Below are 16463 nucleotides of genomic sequence, written 5' to 3' on the forward strand. Positions count from 1 at the left end.
ATTCACCAAATGCTACAGACCAGGCTCTGTAAGAAGAAGTTTCCATAAATTCTCTCATCAAAACCACCAAAAGCGCTTCTGAGGTCGCTTCTACTACTGTTGCCATTTTAGGGAGCAGGAAACAGGCCCTGAGGGTTTGAGTGACTTCCCCGAGGTCACGGAACTCAAGCAGCGAGCCCACAGCCCACGCTCTTAACCTCTAGCCCTCGGCCTCTTCCCGGATCGGAGGTGCACCCGCGTCCACTCAAACCCCGCCCAGTCCCCCACTTCCAGTCACTTCCCCGCTCTTCCGCGCGCCCATCTCCCCCCACACCTGAGTCAGGAGCCGGGGGGCACGCCCCATCCGTCCTTAGCGGTTTCCCCCCTTTCTCTGGCAGAGACTGAGGGCGAGATCGACGGTGGTGTCCCAGATGCTAGTAGGTCACCCCGAGGTCCTCCGACGGCTGGCCGAAAGGGCGAGTCCCCCACAGCAGTGCTGCAACGCGGTCGGCGTTGCATAGCGGGGCGCAGCTTTCGGGTCTTGCCGGGCCGCCGGTCACGTGGCGGGGAGGGGGCGCCAGCGCGCGAGAGAGAGTGAGCGGGCGCGCGCCTGAGAGCTGTGGAGGCGCGAGTCGCGGTTCGGGTGTGAGTGTAGGGGGGAGGGGGCGGTGGCCGGGAGGGCCGACTCCGCCCCCTGTGCGCATGCTCCGGCCCCGGCCAGTTATAAGGCAGCCTCGCGGGCTCTGCCCGACAAAGTGCTGGCGAGCTGCGACGTGACTACCCGGTCGCGTGGGTTCCCGGGCGAGCAGACGAGGCAGCCGGTGAAAGACGCTACCTGGACCCTGGGCCCTGAGGGACTCCAGCCGCGCCGCGGCGTCACGTTCACGCTCGGCGCCGCGAGCCGCGCATAACGGTTAGTTGGTAACTGGCGGCCGCACGTTCGGCCGGGACCCCGCGGTGCCCTTGCTTCCTCGGCTGGGTCGGAGGGAGCCTCGGGGGAGTGGAGAGCTTGGTCTCCGGGGGAGCGGGGGCGGCCGGGCGGGGGCATCTTGGCCGCAGCAGCCACGTGGCCTCGGAGCGCAGCGTTGGTGAAGGAGACCCTGAGGCGCTGGGGACAGCGCTTCTCCCAGCAGAGCTGCAGCCCCGTTGTCAGGTGCGGGCCACCGGCCTGGTCGAGGAGTGGGGTCGAGGTGCCGGTGACCTTGGGGAAGTCGCTTCCCCTCTAGTCTTAAGTAGGCTGCTCCGGAGATGCTTTTGATCTGGTAAAGGATCGACGTGGGGCCGATTCACGTGGTGCCTCCAGACTGCTGGCGGCTTTCTCCCGGGGTAGGGACTCAGGGCGGGAGTTATTTTGGACTCGTGGCACGCCCGGCCCAACCTCCTCGGCCAGCCAATCCTTGTCCCACCTGGCGACTTGGCGGTAGTGGCCTGAGAGAGCTGCAGTCCCCGCAGCCTAGGCGTGACTGCAGTGTCTGAGAGGACTTTGACGAGGGGACGTTGCAACTGGCAGACGCCCGGAGTGGTGCTGACGGGAACTCTTTGTCATTCAACCTGTAGCTGCAAAACGTCCGCCGCAGCGCCCTCGCTCTGGGGCTTTAAGGCGGCCCTGTCGGGAGGAATCTGAAGCATAGCGTTACACTTGGTCTGATGCACGCTTTTTGTTCCAAACACATCCTTTTTTTCCACGTGCGTTTTAACATTTCATTTATTTGTCATGACTTATTTGGTGCGACAAGCAGTTAGTTGCCAAAACTAGTTTGTAATTAATCTTAATCAAAAAAACAAACATTACTCCCCAAAAAACAAACGTTACTACTTTAGTCGAGTTTCCAGTTTGCTTATAAACTAGGCATCTACTGATAAGAGTAAAATGTTGACAAGCTACTTTATTTGTCAACTAGTTTTGAAATTTTTTTTTCAAAAATTATTCTGGTTTCGAAATAAAATGTGTACACTTCAGTGCCCTGATAAAACAAATGTGGGTCTAGTTACTAGAGGAATGTAGTGATAGGGTGAACTCTGAATTGTATGAGAGTTTGAAAGAGTGTAAGTAGGAATTAGCCATTAATAAGCAGTTTTGTTGTCAGCTACCAGACCAGTGAGGTGATGCAGAGAGTATGTATTTTAGTGTAGTTTTTTAGTTTGGCACTAAATATACCTGTAAATCCGAGTTTTGTACCGTAGGGTATAATTTTGCCTTCAAATTGCCATAGATATAATAAAGAATTTAAGACATCTAGCCCTTAAAACAAGTATTGGGTAAGTATTAAAAGTTGCACTTAAGTAATTCAGGGATTAGATAGATGCTGTTCTTTCATTGGATTGCAGTGATCCTTGTTAAAAATGCAAGTTATTGGTCTGGGGAGCATTACCTGAGATCTTTATAGCTGAATAGGTTCAAAGGTTTAGTTGTAAGCTTAACATAATAGGCTATAGCATACCTAAACAGATTGAAAAGGAAAAAGGATCATGCCACCATAGGATGAACCAACTGATCAGTGTTTCTTCGATAGTTTACATATTTTTAGCCTTTTAAATATTAATGCATATAACTCTGGAAAAGATGTTAATGACCAGCTAGTCAGTTTCCCTTATTTTATAGATTGGGAAACTAAGGTTGGAGAGGGTAAGTGACTTCTCATCTTAGTTCTGAAAACTTTTTAATGGTTGGGTGGAGATTATGTGTCTTTTGACTCCCATTTAGTGAGTTCGGCGCTCCTGTGCGTTCTGTAAAATTATAAATATAGATATGAATTATCTCATGCCAAAAAACAGTTATTTTGAATAATAACTTCCCAACTTCTTACGTCCTTCATTCCCATTATATTTTACATCCACTTCATAATATGCATTCCTATGCAGGATTTAGGTCCCTGTAAATGCCTACATGGCCAATCTCATTTTGTTAGAGGACTAGGGAGATGCAACTTGGTTTATTATTGGCTGCCAGGCACTAGGATTCAGAGAGAGCTAGGATTCAGCAATGAGCAAGTTTTAGCCCTGTCACTCCCAGAGTTTATGGTGTAACTGGAAAACAAATAATATGTATAATTACCAGAACGAGTACTCTTTACAAACAAGTATCGAGGAAGTACAGGTTCCTTTGGGAACAAATACTGTATTATGTAGGTGTGAGAAAACTCCCAATTTAGTATAGAAGCAAAGGTAGGCCTCTCCGAGGAAATGCTATTTAACCTGAGAATTGAAGGATGAATAGGAGCTAGCTAGGCCAGGGAGTGATAGTGGAAAGAGCATTACAGACATGAGTACTAAAGCTACAGTCAGAGTACAGGGTACATTAGAAAAACGTAAAGAATTTCACCAAAGCTAAAGCATGAAGAGGGAACAGAGAGAATGGGGAAAGATGGAAATAGACAATATCAGATAATGAAAGGCCTTATTAGTCATCTTAAGGAAATAGGGAAGGGACTAGGTAAAAAAAACTTAAGGAAGTGCTCCTGTCTTGAAGCTAAATGAAGCAGTTTAATGGTTTTAAATGGGGCTGAGAATAGCATGATCACATTTTGAATTTTAGGAATATCACTCTGGATACAAAGTGGAGAATAGGTTGGAGGGAGGCTGTTGGAGTTTTGTGAGACCACAGTGATGGACAAGATGGACAGCAGTGGGAAGATGGAAGAGAGAGGGGAACAGACAGGATTCGGTGATAGACCATTTGTGGGAGACTGGGGAAGCCAGAGAAGTTAAAAATATCTCCCAGGTTTCTATCTTGAGCAAATGAGTTTATTATTTTTCTCCATTTAACCAATATGGACATTAAGAGGTTGTGTGACTAGCCCAGGGCTGTTCAACTTGTAAGGGTTGGAAACAAGACTCAAATCCATTTTTGTCCTTTCTGTGTTTTTGCTGTTATTGTTAGTGATTTTTTTCCCTTCTAAATAATTTATTATGGAAAGTTTCAAACCCAACTGATGTTTCAAACAGCCATTACTGTTTCATCTGTACTCCTATTTACTCCCTGCTGCCCCCTACTGGATTATTGTGAAGCAAAACATAGATATGCATTTCATCTGTAAATATTTCAGTGTATCTCTAGAAGATATGACTCTTAAAAAACCATACACAATACCATTATCCCACCTTTAAGCATTAACATCACCAAATAACCAGGCAGTGTTCAAATTTTCATAAATTGTTTCAAAGTAAGTGGTCTGTTTGATTTGGGATCCAAATTACATTTGGTTGGTATGTCTTTTAAACTACAGGTTCCCCTTTTCTCTCTTATTTTCCTCGTAAGTTATTTGTTGATGGAACCGGGTTATTTTTTCTGCAGTTTCCCTCATTCCGGATTTTGTTGAATGTCCCTCTGGTATAGATTTAGTTTAACATGTTCTCCTATCCCTCGTATTTTCTGTAAATTTGTAGATAGATTGAGGTTGGATTTCTGAGAGGAGGCATGGTGTGGTGGAGAGGGCAAATATAATTCATAGGTGGTGGTGTGTATTTTTCCATCAGGAGGCATATGATGTTTGGTTGTCCCTCATTCTGCTATATTGATGGCCTAGTTCCATTATTTCATTAGTGGTTTGCAAATGGCAATAATTTAATTGTGCCTTTAATCTAACATTCCTTCGTAATTGATTAGCTAGAATACCTCTATAAAAGAGAGGTAGTTGGAATAGGAAGGACAAGTTAAAAGTTTGTGTGCTTTAATACAATATCATATATGATCACAACACTTTCTTTTTGGAGAAATGTATTTCAATGTATCAAGGTACATCCTCTTTAAAAAGCCAGTACATATTTTGTTAGGTTGTTTTTTAGCACTTGATGTTAATGTTTCGAATAGCTTTTAGTATTTGAGATATTTAGAATTTCTGTTCTTAAATTGGTAGGGATTCTTTTGGTCTTTGTTCTTTCTTGGAGAGCTTATCTGTTCCCATAGCTTTGGGGGAATTTCTGGTAGAATCACTCCCTAACCAAATCTAAATCTCTAGCTGTAACCAGATTACAGATTTTAAATTCCTTGAGGACAGGGATTGACTACTCCAGGTAGCCAGACTTAAAATCTGAGTCATTTTAATAGTTCTCCAGTGGGCCCCCACTCTACCAAATGGAGTTAAGTTCCAGCCCCTTCTCCCCTTTGTGTCCACTCCTTCCCACCCCATTCTACTCCCCTTTTTCATTCTTATTACTGCTACCTAATTTAGGCTGCTGTCATTATTAGATTGGTACAGTGGCCTTTTAAGTTGTATGTTACTCATCCTTTAATTTGCCCTGACAAATTTTTCTCCATGCTTTTTTCCTGTAATTTTTTTCTTTTACCTCTCCCTCTCTCTCCTCTCCCTCTTCTCCCTCCTCTTCCTCCTCTTCCCCTTTCCCTTCCCCTTCTCCTTCCCCCCACCTCTTTCTCCCTCTCTGCTTTTGGTTTTAGGATCCATTTTATAATGGATTTATGGCAGGAAGACTAGTGTAGGTGACCTGTTTGAGCCATAGTGTCTTGCAGACAAGTGGTTAAAAGAGCAATAATGATCTTATAGAAATGGTGATTTCTCTCCTGGGGTCACAGTATACACGATAACTACATGAGTTCACATCCAGGACAGTGTGACTGGCTGCATGGGCTAAGCCATTGAAGACTGCTATTGCAGAAACAGTAGGATCCAGCTCCTTTGGTTGTCCACACTCCCCTGTTGCTGATCACAGCTACTCATAATGTTGAATCCGATTTGATTTGATTACAGTGATTTAGCCTTCATATAAAGGAGAAATTCCTCAAAATATACAGGCACTGTAAGCTGCATATTTGATTATTTGTTGAAAAATATTTCTTCCCTGTGATTTTGCTCTTCTTATATAAATCTTCAGAAGATTATTGAGTGAAGGCCTGATGATACTGTTCTGGTGTGTTAAACTATCTTGTATAATAATAGAGCTTAACAGAGCTTTTGTAAATTGCCTTATTGAGCTTTTGAGAATGAAAGCTAAGTTTTTACTTTATTAACTTTCTCTTCAGTTCCCCAATCAGGTTTTAACCTGGGATCTGCAGATTGATACTGCATGTTGGATGGAATTCAGGGAGTCTGTGAACTTGGTTGGGGAAAAAATTACATCTTTTCATTAACCTCTAAGTAAAATTTAGAATTTATTTCAACTATGAATGCAGGCAACAAACCACAGTGGTATTGGCAGTACCTGTGACTTTGTCACCAATAGAAATCACATTTTCGTATCATGATACAGCGGCTGCAGCTATCTTGAAATTGTTCAAATTCATCACTACTTCGAAATTACTGTGGTTATTAGACCCACTGCTAGATCTTATCTAATTTCTTACTTTAAAAATCACATTATTATATTCAATTTTAAATGTTTTGACAATAATACCTTTGTATACATTTAAAAACATTCTGATAAAGGCTTCATAGGTTTTATCACACTGCTAAAGGAATCTGTGGCACCAAAAAAGCTAAGAACTGCTGCTCCTAACTCCTGTACTTCTGTTCCTCTGTGAGGGTAAAGTTAGCTAGAACCTGTGATGCAACACAGCACACAACTCATGATGTCACAGTTATGTAAATTTTTTGGCCCTTGAATTTTATGTACTAAGTCATAAATTCTGACCTCACAGATGAGAGGGAACAAAATGCTTGTGTATATGCTAAGGGAGAGTAAAATGATTTTCACAAATTAAGGCAGAATAATTTTCCCTTGTATTTAGGAAGTATATGTTTAAAATTACTGTTTCCAAAGGAGTTCTATTTTAAGGGCCATAACTTAAATAGGATAATGCGTGTCGTCATTGACTTGCCCTCTTGGGTGCTTCAGCAAATGTGCTTAAAATTGCTTCAAGTCTTGTCTTCAGCAGCTCGCTATATTAGATTCAGGCCTTTATTTTGCTCAACTGGAGGAACCCCTAAAGAACTCAGGTTTGAAATACCTACTCTGTAGGTTAGAAATACACTTACTATTATTATTACACTTATCTATTATTACATTTATTATCTATTGTGATTGTGTAATGATGTTATTTGTATTTACTGTATTACCTAGAGAACTACTTACTTGATGTAGTAGAGTGAAGAGGAGTGGTTTAACAAATTACCTGTTTCCAGGAAAGTAAAACATTCATTTGAAATTTACGTATTTTTTATATAGCTATATAAATTTATTTATTTATTTATGGCTGCGTTGGGTCTTTGTCGCTGCGCGCGGGCTTTTTCTCTAGTTGGGGCGAGCGGGGGCTACTCTTCGTTGCCGAGCGCGAGCTTCTCATTGCGGTGGCTTCTCGTTGCAGAGCACGGGCTCTAGGAGTGTGGGCTTTGGTAGTTGTGGCTCTCGCAGGCTCTAGAGCGCGCAGGCTCAGTAGTGGCACAGGGCTTATTTGCACCGCGGCATGTGGGATCTTCCCGGACCAGGGCTCGAACCCGTGTTCCCTGCATTGGCAGGCGGATTCTTAAGCACTGCGCCACCAGGGAAGTCCCTGAAACTTATGTTTTTCTAATAAAGGAACTGATTATTATCTTAACGAGAACACAGATTTATATTGTCAGCAATTAAAAAGGCTATTTAAGTTTAATTACAGTATATTTTTAGGTAATAATGCCGACTTCTTTTTGATAAATCTTTAGTCTCTATTCTTAAAAAGCTTTGCAAGTAAACATTTGAGAATGGTGGATAATGCTTTAATGCCAGACAAACAGTACTCAGTTTTAATACTTACTCTTTTGTGGTTTGTCTGTTACTAATAAAACAAACAAGAAAACAAAACAACTTAGTTCTTTGAGATAATGAGGGTCAAAGGTAGCATAATAATGAAGTTCAGGCTCATTCAAAGGATATTTATTAAACAATTATGTGTATAAGAAATTACTAGAAAGGGATGAAGAAATATATATTTAAAAATATGGTTTGAAACTTTTAGGAAGAGAATTAAGCTTTGAAACGAAATGTCAGCATGTTACTATGTTGCCTCTAGTCTTCAAAACTTAAAAGTTTTTCATGTGAAACTAAGTATAGTGTTAATTTTTTCTGAGTTCAACTTAGCCTTTTGCAAGGAAAAGCTTTCTTTGTTGTTTGCCTTTTAATGAATTGTAAATCTCCCCATTAAGCTTCAGAATACCGGTAGTGAAGTAGATTCTAACTGAAATACCACCAATTATATTCAAATATTGATTTATATTCAAAGTAACATAAATGACACAGTTTTGATATCACATCTATTTGTAATTTTAATTCAGCCTATTATATTTCTTCTTTAGATTTTGGAAGAGGATAGGTCATATATTAATGAATTGAAATGGTAGGTCATATATTAATAAATTGAAATGGCCCACTTAGATCTTGATTTGTTGAATATATATTTGCATTGCTGTAGAAAACAACATATACAGGTATTCCAAAATATAGCCTGGAATTCTGCCAAGCAAAACCTGCTTTTGGAGGACACAGCCTCCAACTTCCCTTTCTTCATTCACTACTGCTCACATTCTTATGTTTTATATAAATTTGAAATGGTTTTACATTTGGAAACTCTTGCCCAAGCAAGAAATAAATTAACATGTGAAAGGGTCTCAAAATGGACAATAGCTAGTTTTTTAATCTGCTAGAGTAAGGCAAAAATGAAGCATTAAAGAAGGCAAAATCTGCTGGTGTAGTAATAACTCAGAAAGTGATACTGATCAGATAAGTTTTGTGCCGAAAGTTGTATTCCATAATTTTTTTCTTTTATTTAAACAAAACAAAACAAAATACCTTTCTGCCTGTGTTTCTTAGAGTTCCAGAAAGCATAACATCAGTGGAGGGTTTTTTCTGGTTTCATATTTTTCCACACTTCTCAAAAACTGGGAGAGTCAGATTCTTTGAATCCTAACATTTGGTCATGGGGGAGGGGTTAGTTGGTTGTTCCTTTTTTTGGCCTCCCCGCACAGCTTGTGGGATCATAGTTCCTGACCAGGAATGGAACCCCGGCCCACTGCCGTGGAAGCATGGGGTCCTAGACGATGGACTGTCAGGGAATTCCCTAGCTTGTTGTTGTTGTTGTTGAAACAATAGCCTCTGTCCTTAATTCATGATCTAAAAGCACACACCTAAGCTAATTAGGGAAATAGTTACTTACAAAGGAAGAAACAAATATGCAACTTATTATCTTAGAGTTTTCAGAATGCTACCCAAGAAGCATTGAGTTAAAATGTCATGGAGGGGATTAATTCCATGTGGCAAGGTATATTCAGAAAAACAATAGTGATATTGGTGGGCTGGAACAGAATCTTAGCATTAGATAAATTTATAATTATGGTATTGTCAGTTAATGAAAAAATAAGTTCATTTTTGCAAATTACTAAATGCTTGTGTCACATCAATACGTGGATTTGGAAAAAAATTATACTGTTTTTGCTTTTGTTAGTTTCTGAATTGATCTTTAACACTAAGGTATCCTAAAGCATTGGTGCCTCTTGTAAGTATAAATTTTAGTTGTGTCTGATATAATAAAGAATTGGTTCTACTAACTTCTCTTAAAGCTTTGATAAAGCAACTATACTCCAATTTTTAAAAAAAGCTTTGAAATATCCATAGAAGTTACTTTTTTTTCTTAATGAGCAAACAACTTTGTTTGTTTGTTTGTTTGTCTGTTTAGGCCACACAGCACGGCTTGTGGGATCTTAGTTCCCCGAACCCCGGGCCACAGCAGTGAAAGCACCTAGTCCTAACCACTGGACCACCAGGGAATTCCCCCATAGAAGTTATTTTCTAATCTTTGGACATCTTCATTTGCCTCCTTATCCCCATATGTAAGCCCCAGTATTAAAGAGCACTTAAACTAACTTGATCTCATGGTTTTTGTTTTAGTTAATTATGCTGCTATTTCCTAAAATGTATTACAGATGTACAGTACTTTAGCTTCTCTGTTGTGTGACTTTGAGGGTAGCCTAAGTGCCTAACCACACACTTTGAGGTGGGATAGTGCCCTGGAAGTTACGGATTTGCAGTGAAAAGTAAAAATGAATTTGCCACTTCTTTGACTAGGTGTCCACCTTTTACCCAAGGATTTTAATTAATGCTCAGCCCTAAATAATCCACAGACTTGTTATATTGGAGTATTAGCTGCTTTTTTCGTTTTTTGGGGGGGGTGGTTTGCGGTACGCGGGCCTCTCACTGCTGTGGCCTCTCCCGTTGCGGGCACGGGCTCTGGACGCGCAGGCTCAGCGGCCATGGCTCACGGGCCCAGCCGCTCCGCGGCATGTGGGATCTTCCCGGACCGGGGCACGAACCTGTGTCCCCTGCATCGGCAGGCGGACTCTCAACCACTGCGCCACCAGGGAAGCCCTTAGCTGCTTTTTAACGTAGAAAAAAATGTAATGTTATTGTCTGTCTTAAAATAAACCTTACCATTGTTGACATACACTGTTCTCAGGGTTCTGAATATTTGTATGATTCTTAGTTTAAAGTGTTTTTGCCACAAAATACAATGAAAGAGGAAAAATAGGCTCTTTTTATTTTTTACAATATGAATCAAAAGCCTTTGAATTTTGCAGAAATTCCATATCTAAAAATCTGTCCTAAATTTCTAGTTTACTGTGGTAGCTTTTTTTTGTTTTTTTGATGTGGACCATTTTTAAAGTCTTTATTGAATTTGTTACAATATTGCTTCCGTTTTATGTTTTGGTTTTTGACTGTGAGGCATGTGGGATTTTAGCTCCCTGACCAGGGATTGAACCCACCCACCCCCACATTGGAAGGCAAGATCTTAACCACTGGACTGCCCAGGAAGTCCCACCATGGTAGTTTTTATAGAAGAAAAAAAAGTAATAACCCATATGTGCAACAATAGGTGATTTTTTCTTTTTTTTTTAAAGTATGGTACATCCGTAGAGTATTTAGCAAATAGTTTATCTCTCTTCAAGGGTAGTATGTACAATTTCTTGTAATGTTGGTTGGATTTACCCTGAATGATAAGGGAGATTCAAACTGTTGGAAGTTTACAAAACCAAGTTTACAATTTTTTTTAAGTTCTTCATATGCCATTTGATCAGAATCATGCCTTTCAAAACTGCCGAGTGTTTGCCTAACCAGTTAGAGTAGTTATATTTCTCCTTTTGAAACTGCACACCTCAGATTGGGACTCGAACCCAATCGTACCTCTCAGCTGGGACTTGAACCCACGAGCTCTGGCTCAGGAGGGTACTCAAATCCACAGTCTCTCACCTGAAGCCACACACCTGGTCCTAGGACTTAATGCAGCTGAGGTTTTTTATGTCTCAGTGCAGAAGGAATTCAGCGAGAGGCAAAGCGATAGGCAAGAAGTAGATTTATTAAATACAGAATGCTTGGAAGGACACAAACAGGCAGGCAAGAGGCTCTGCTCCAGAACTAAGTGGGAAAGCAGGTTTATTTAAGGAGGTACACACTCCCGTAGACAGGGTGTGGGCCATCTCAGAAGGTGAGAAGCCCTGGGAGACACATATTCCATAGACAGAATGTGGTCCATCTCAAAAGGCAAGAGCAGCCCTGGGAGATACGCACTCTACAACACACTCCACAGAGTGTGGACCATCTCAGAAGGTGAGAGCAGCCCTGGGTTATGGGGTTGTTAGTTTTTATGGGCTGGGTAATGTCATAGGCTAACCAGTGGGAGGATTATTCCAATTATTTGGGTAGGAAGGGGCAGAGATTTCCAGGAATTGGGCCACTGCCCATTTTTTGGCCTTTTATGGTCGGCCTCGGAACTGTCATAGTGCCTGTGGGTGTGTCATGTAGCATGTGCTTAATGTATTACAGTGAGCGTATAATGATGCTCCAGGTCCACTGGAAGTTGAATCTTCCGCCATCTTGGGCCTAATTAGTTTTTGTCCTGAATGGCTATGACATTCTTTTAAAAGTTGTGCCCTGGGAATTCCCTGGTGGTCCAGTGGTTAGGACTCGGGCTTTCACTGCCAGTACCCAGGTTTGATCCTTGGTCAGGAAACTTAGATCTTACAGCAAAAAAAAAAAAAAAAGGTTGTGCCCTGTCACCTTCCCTTGTGTCTCATTTTCATTAGTACCTTCTGCTTGTTTGTGGGGTTTTTTAAAATTTGTTTTTTGTTTTCTTCATTTTATTCAATTTCAAAATGGAAAAGAAGGCAAAAGAAGGAGTTTTCCTAGACCTTGAATCATGTGATTTACCTTGGGGCAAGTGGTTCTGAAAGCCATGAAGCTGGACTAAGGCCAGTTATAAAGAGCAGTAAATTAGCTACTTCAGCACCAATAGCTTCAGTAAATCAGCCTTTCTGGATTTGAATGTGTTCATGTGAGGTTTTTTAAAATTTTATTTATTTATTTTTGGCTGCATTGGGTCTTTGTTGCTGTGCTTGGGCTTCCTCTAGTTGCGGCGACTGGGGACTACTCTTCGTTGTGGTGCGCAGGCTTCTCATTGCGGGTGGCTTCTCTGTTACAGAGCATGGGCTCTAGGTGTGTGGGCTTCAGTAATTTTGGCTCACGGGCTCAGTAGTTGTGGCACGTGAGCTCTAGAGCACAGGCTCAGTAGTTGTGGCTCACGGGTTTAGTTGCTCCGGGGCATGTGGGATATTCCCAGACCAAGGCTCGAACCTGTGTCCCCTGCGTTGGCAGGTGGATTCCTAACCACTGGGCCACCAGGGAAGTCCCTCCATGTGAATTTGAAACCTAAAACTGGTCTACACTTAGTAACAAATTATTTTCAGATAATTGATTTTAGATGCTTTCTGCTTCTTTTAAGTTAACGTACTGGCCATTGTCATTTTAGGAAATGACAGTGGCTTTGTTTTAAATGTTGATGGGGAAAGGTGTAGAGAACATAATGAATACTATTTCCAGGGGCTTTTCTAACTATTCTGGAGTAGAGGCAGAACATGAAGGGTAGGGAGCTCAACTTTGGTTTTCCAGATGTTTATTTGCACAATTCCTGAGACTTATGAGAAAAGGAGAGAAATCAGAAAATCTAGAAGGTGGTTCTTGTCACCAAGTCACCACCATCATTGTTAAGAAAAGTTAGGGTTATTTATTGTTTCCCATTGTTCTTTACCCTATCACTTTTTTTTTTGACAGGCACTGTACCTCCTTTAATTCTTTTTTTAAAAATATCTTTATTGGAGTATAATTGCTTTACAATGTTGTGTTAGTTTCTGCTGTACAACAAAGTGAATTAGCTATATGTATACAATATATCCCCATATCCCCTCCCCCTTGAGCCTCCCTCCCACCCTCCCTGTCCCAGCCCTCTAGGTCACAAAGCACCAAGCTGATCTCCCTGTGCTGTGCAGCAGCTTCCCACTAGCTATCTGTTTTACATTTGATAGTGACAAAGGCAAGAATATACAATGGAGAAAAGATAGCCTCTTCAACAAGTGGTGCTGGGAAAACTGGACAGCTACATGTAAAAGAATGAAATTAGAACACTCCCTAACACCATACACAGAAATAAACTCAAAATGGATTAAAGATATAAATGTAAGGCCAGACACTATAATACTCTTAGGCACAACACTATGACATAAATCACCACAAGATCCTTTCTGACCCACCTCCTAGAGTAATGGAAATAAAATAAAAAATAAGCAAATGGGAACTAATGAAACTTAAAAGCTTTTGCACAGCAAAGGAAACCATTAAAAAGACAACCCTCAGAATGTGAGAAAATATTTGCGAACAAAGCAACTGACAAAGGATTAATCTCCAAAATATACAAGCAGCTCATGCAGCCCAATATCAAAAAACCAAACAACCCAATCCAAAAATTGGCGGAAGACCTAAACAGACATTTCTCCAAAGTAGACAAACAGATTGCCAACAGACATATGAAAAGATGCTCAACATCACTAATCATTAGAGAAATGCAAATCAAAACTACAATGAGGTATCATCTCACACTCAGAATGGCCATCATCAAAAAATCTAGAAACAATAAATGCTGGAGAGGGTGTGGAGAAAAGGGAACCCTCCTGCACTGTTGGTGGGAATGCAAATTGATACAGCCACTATGGAGAACAGAATGGAGCTTCCTTAAAAAACTAGGGCTTCCCTGGTGGCGCAGTGGTTGGGAGTCCGCCTGCCGATGCAGGGGACGCGAGTTCATGCCCCGGTCCGGGAGGATCCCACATGCCGTGGAGCGGCTGGGCCCGTGAGCCATGGCCGCTGAGCCTGTGCGTCCGGAGCCTGTGCTCTGCAACGGGAGAAGCCACAACAGTGAGAGGCCCGCATACCTCAAAAAAAAAAAAAAAAAAAAGATACATGTACCACAATGTTCATTGCAGCACTATTTACAATAGACAGGACAAGCAACCTAAGTGTCCATTGACAGATGAATGGATAAAGATGTGGCACATATATACAATGGAATATTACTCAGCCATAAAAAGGAACGAAATTAACTTATTTGTAATGAGGTGGATGGACTTAGAGTCTGTCATACAGAGTGAAGTAAGTCAGAAAGAGAAAAACAAATACCATGTGCTAACGGACATATATGGAATCTAAAAAAACGGTACTGATGAACCTAGTGGCAGGACAGGAATAAAGACACAGACGTAGAGAATGGACTTGAGGACACAGGGTGGGAGGGGGAAGCTGGGACTAAGAGAGTAGCATTGACATATATACCCTATCACTTTTAAAAAAAATCTTCCTGTCGCTTTCAGGCAAACACTAGAGAGTCATAAAATAATAGCTAAGCTAATAGGAAGGCTACTGTGCACATCATAAGGTTTAAAATATTAAACTTTAATCTCTTTAGCCTCCGGACTTGAGTATTCCTTCTTAGTGGGGCTCTGAATACTGTGCCAGGGGGCCTGCTCACATAATTTACTTTCTGAATGAACCCTTTTGTTTATAGCTGAGATTTGGTCAGTTTAAAAGAAAATAGTGTGTTTAGATAATGATATTGCATACTTTCTATTAGGTACCATCAGAATTTTTAAGTTAGGAAGGACAGCCATTTGTTGGATGGTGGCAGAACTGCGTTGAATCCACGTCTGGTTTTTTGGAGTGTTCTTTTGAAATTTGGATATTCTTGTTTCTTATACTTTTTATTTCCTAATGAATCTTTTTAAAGCTTCTTGAAGTTTTAAATCTTAAGTTTTATACTATGGAATAAGGTATTATTATCTTGATAAGGCAAGTCTTAGAGACTAAAAATTGTAACTGCTGTAACTAACTGGGACAAATCATAGCTGGCAGCGAAGCTCAAAGTTTAATCACGTCCAGCACGTATTAGCCGTTGGAGTCAGAACTTGATGTGTTAAGCAGCTCTACCGTCTGTGTGTGGGTGTCTCTCTCCGTGTGTGCAAACATTCTGAGGCAAAGTAATCTTTTTAGTGGTTCTTTGAAAAATTTCAAGTGCTTTTCTCTTTTTTCATAATTAGATGAAGGAAAAACTCAACATTAATGCCCGGAGCCATTCTGTTTAACATAATTTTAGCATCCAGACTGTTTCCTTCAGCAGAACTGAGCTATTAAAAAGCTTTTATTTATATTCATTCCAGTAGAAATTTAAGGAAGCTTCAACATGTAAATATTTTTGTCCCACCTGAATCATAGGTAAGTGAAATGCCCTAGGATGAGGTCTTTACTCTTTTAACTGGGTTATATTTTTAATGGAATTATTCTCCAGGTTCTCAGATTCAGATACCCTTAACTAAAAATCATCTCTCCTGAGAATAGAGGCCTGAGGTCTTCTGCTTCTCCTTTTCTAATTTGCTTTATCCAAAAGCCCTTTGATCCACTACACAAGGAAAGTATAGCTCTCATTTATCCCAGTTCTTAACTGTGGTTCACTGCCACAGGCTGTAAAAATCTCTGGGGCGCCCAAAGGAGGGAACATTCCAGAATACATAGTCCCAGAGAGAAAGAGTCTCATGACAGGAGTTAAGCAGAAATATTGGAAGAGGCAGGACCTTATTCCATCTGGACAACCCACATCCAGTTGGAGTCTCAGAGCAGTGGAAAGAGGGAATGGTGAAGAATCAGTATTTGAATATATGGTGGCTGAGAGTTTTTCAAAATTGATGGGAATTCTGTTTTATCGGTGTGATTATCTGTTAGTTTTATAATCTGTGTTTTCTCATAGTGTTTTTTTTAAGATTTTTCTCTGGCTTGTTAGATTTCCTTAAACTGTAGGTTCATATTATTCATCAAGTCTGGAATATACTTAGCCATTAACTCTTGAAAATTGTCTCTTCCCTACTTTCTCTGTTCTCTTCTTCCAAAGTCCCATTAGATGTTTGCCAGATCCTCCCATTCTAAACTCCATGTTTCTAAACCTTTCTCCTAGCTTCAGAATAAAGGTCTCCCTGAATTTCATTTTCTTCAAATCCATCCTCCAGTTCATTGTGTTTCTGCCCAGCTATGTTCAGTCTGCTGGTTAACCTATTAATTTTGTTGAATATACTTTTCATTTCTAGAAGTTCTGTTTCACATTAACTAGTCTTTTTATAGTATTTTGTGTGTGTGTGTGTGTGTTTTCATTTAATGCCTTATTTCATGCTTTTAATCATTTTAAGTATTCATATCCA

At 40.9% G+C, this 16463-nt stretch overlaps 1 protein-coding gene across 1 annotated transcript in view; it reads left to right on the forward strand.

Annotated features, from left to right (window-relative positions):
* Window positions 1–738: 738 nt before the first annotated feature.
* Window positions 739–16463, forward strand: part of SLC16A1 (solute carrier family 16 member 1) — a 37658-nt gene continuing 21933 nt past the window's right edge. The window contains exon 1 of the mRNA XM_081223644.1: window positions 739–892. The gene's annotated coding sequence lies outside the window, so the exon portion shown is untranslated. The remainder of the gene's footprint in view (window positions 893–16463) is intronic.

Source organism: Mesoplodon bidens (genome assembly GCF_964165515.1).
Source record: "Mesoplodon bidens genome assembly, chromosome: 2".
In the NCBI taxonomy this organism is placed as follows: domain Eukaryota; kingdom Metazoa; phylum Chordata; class Mammalia; order Artiodactyla; family Ziphiidae; genus Mesoplodon; species Mesoplodon bidens.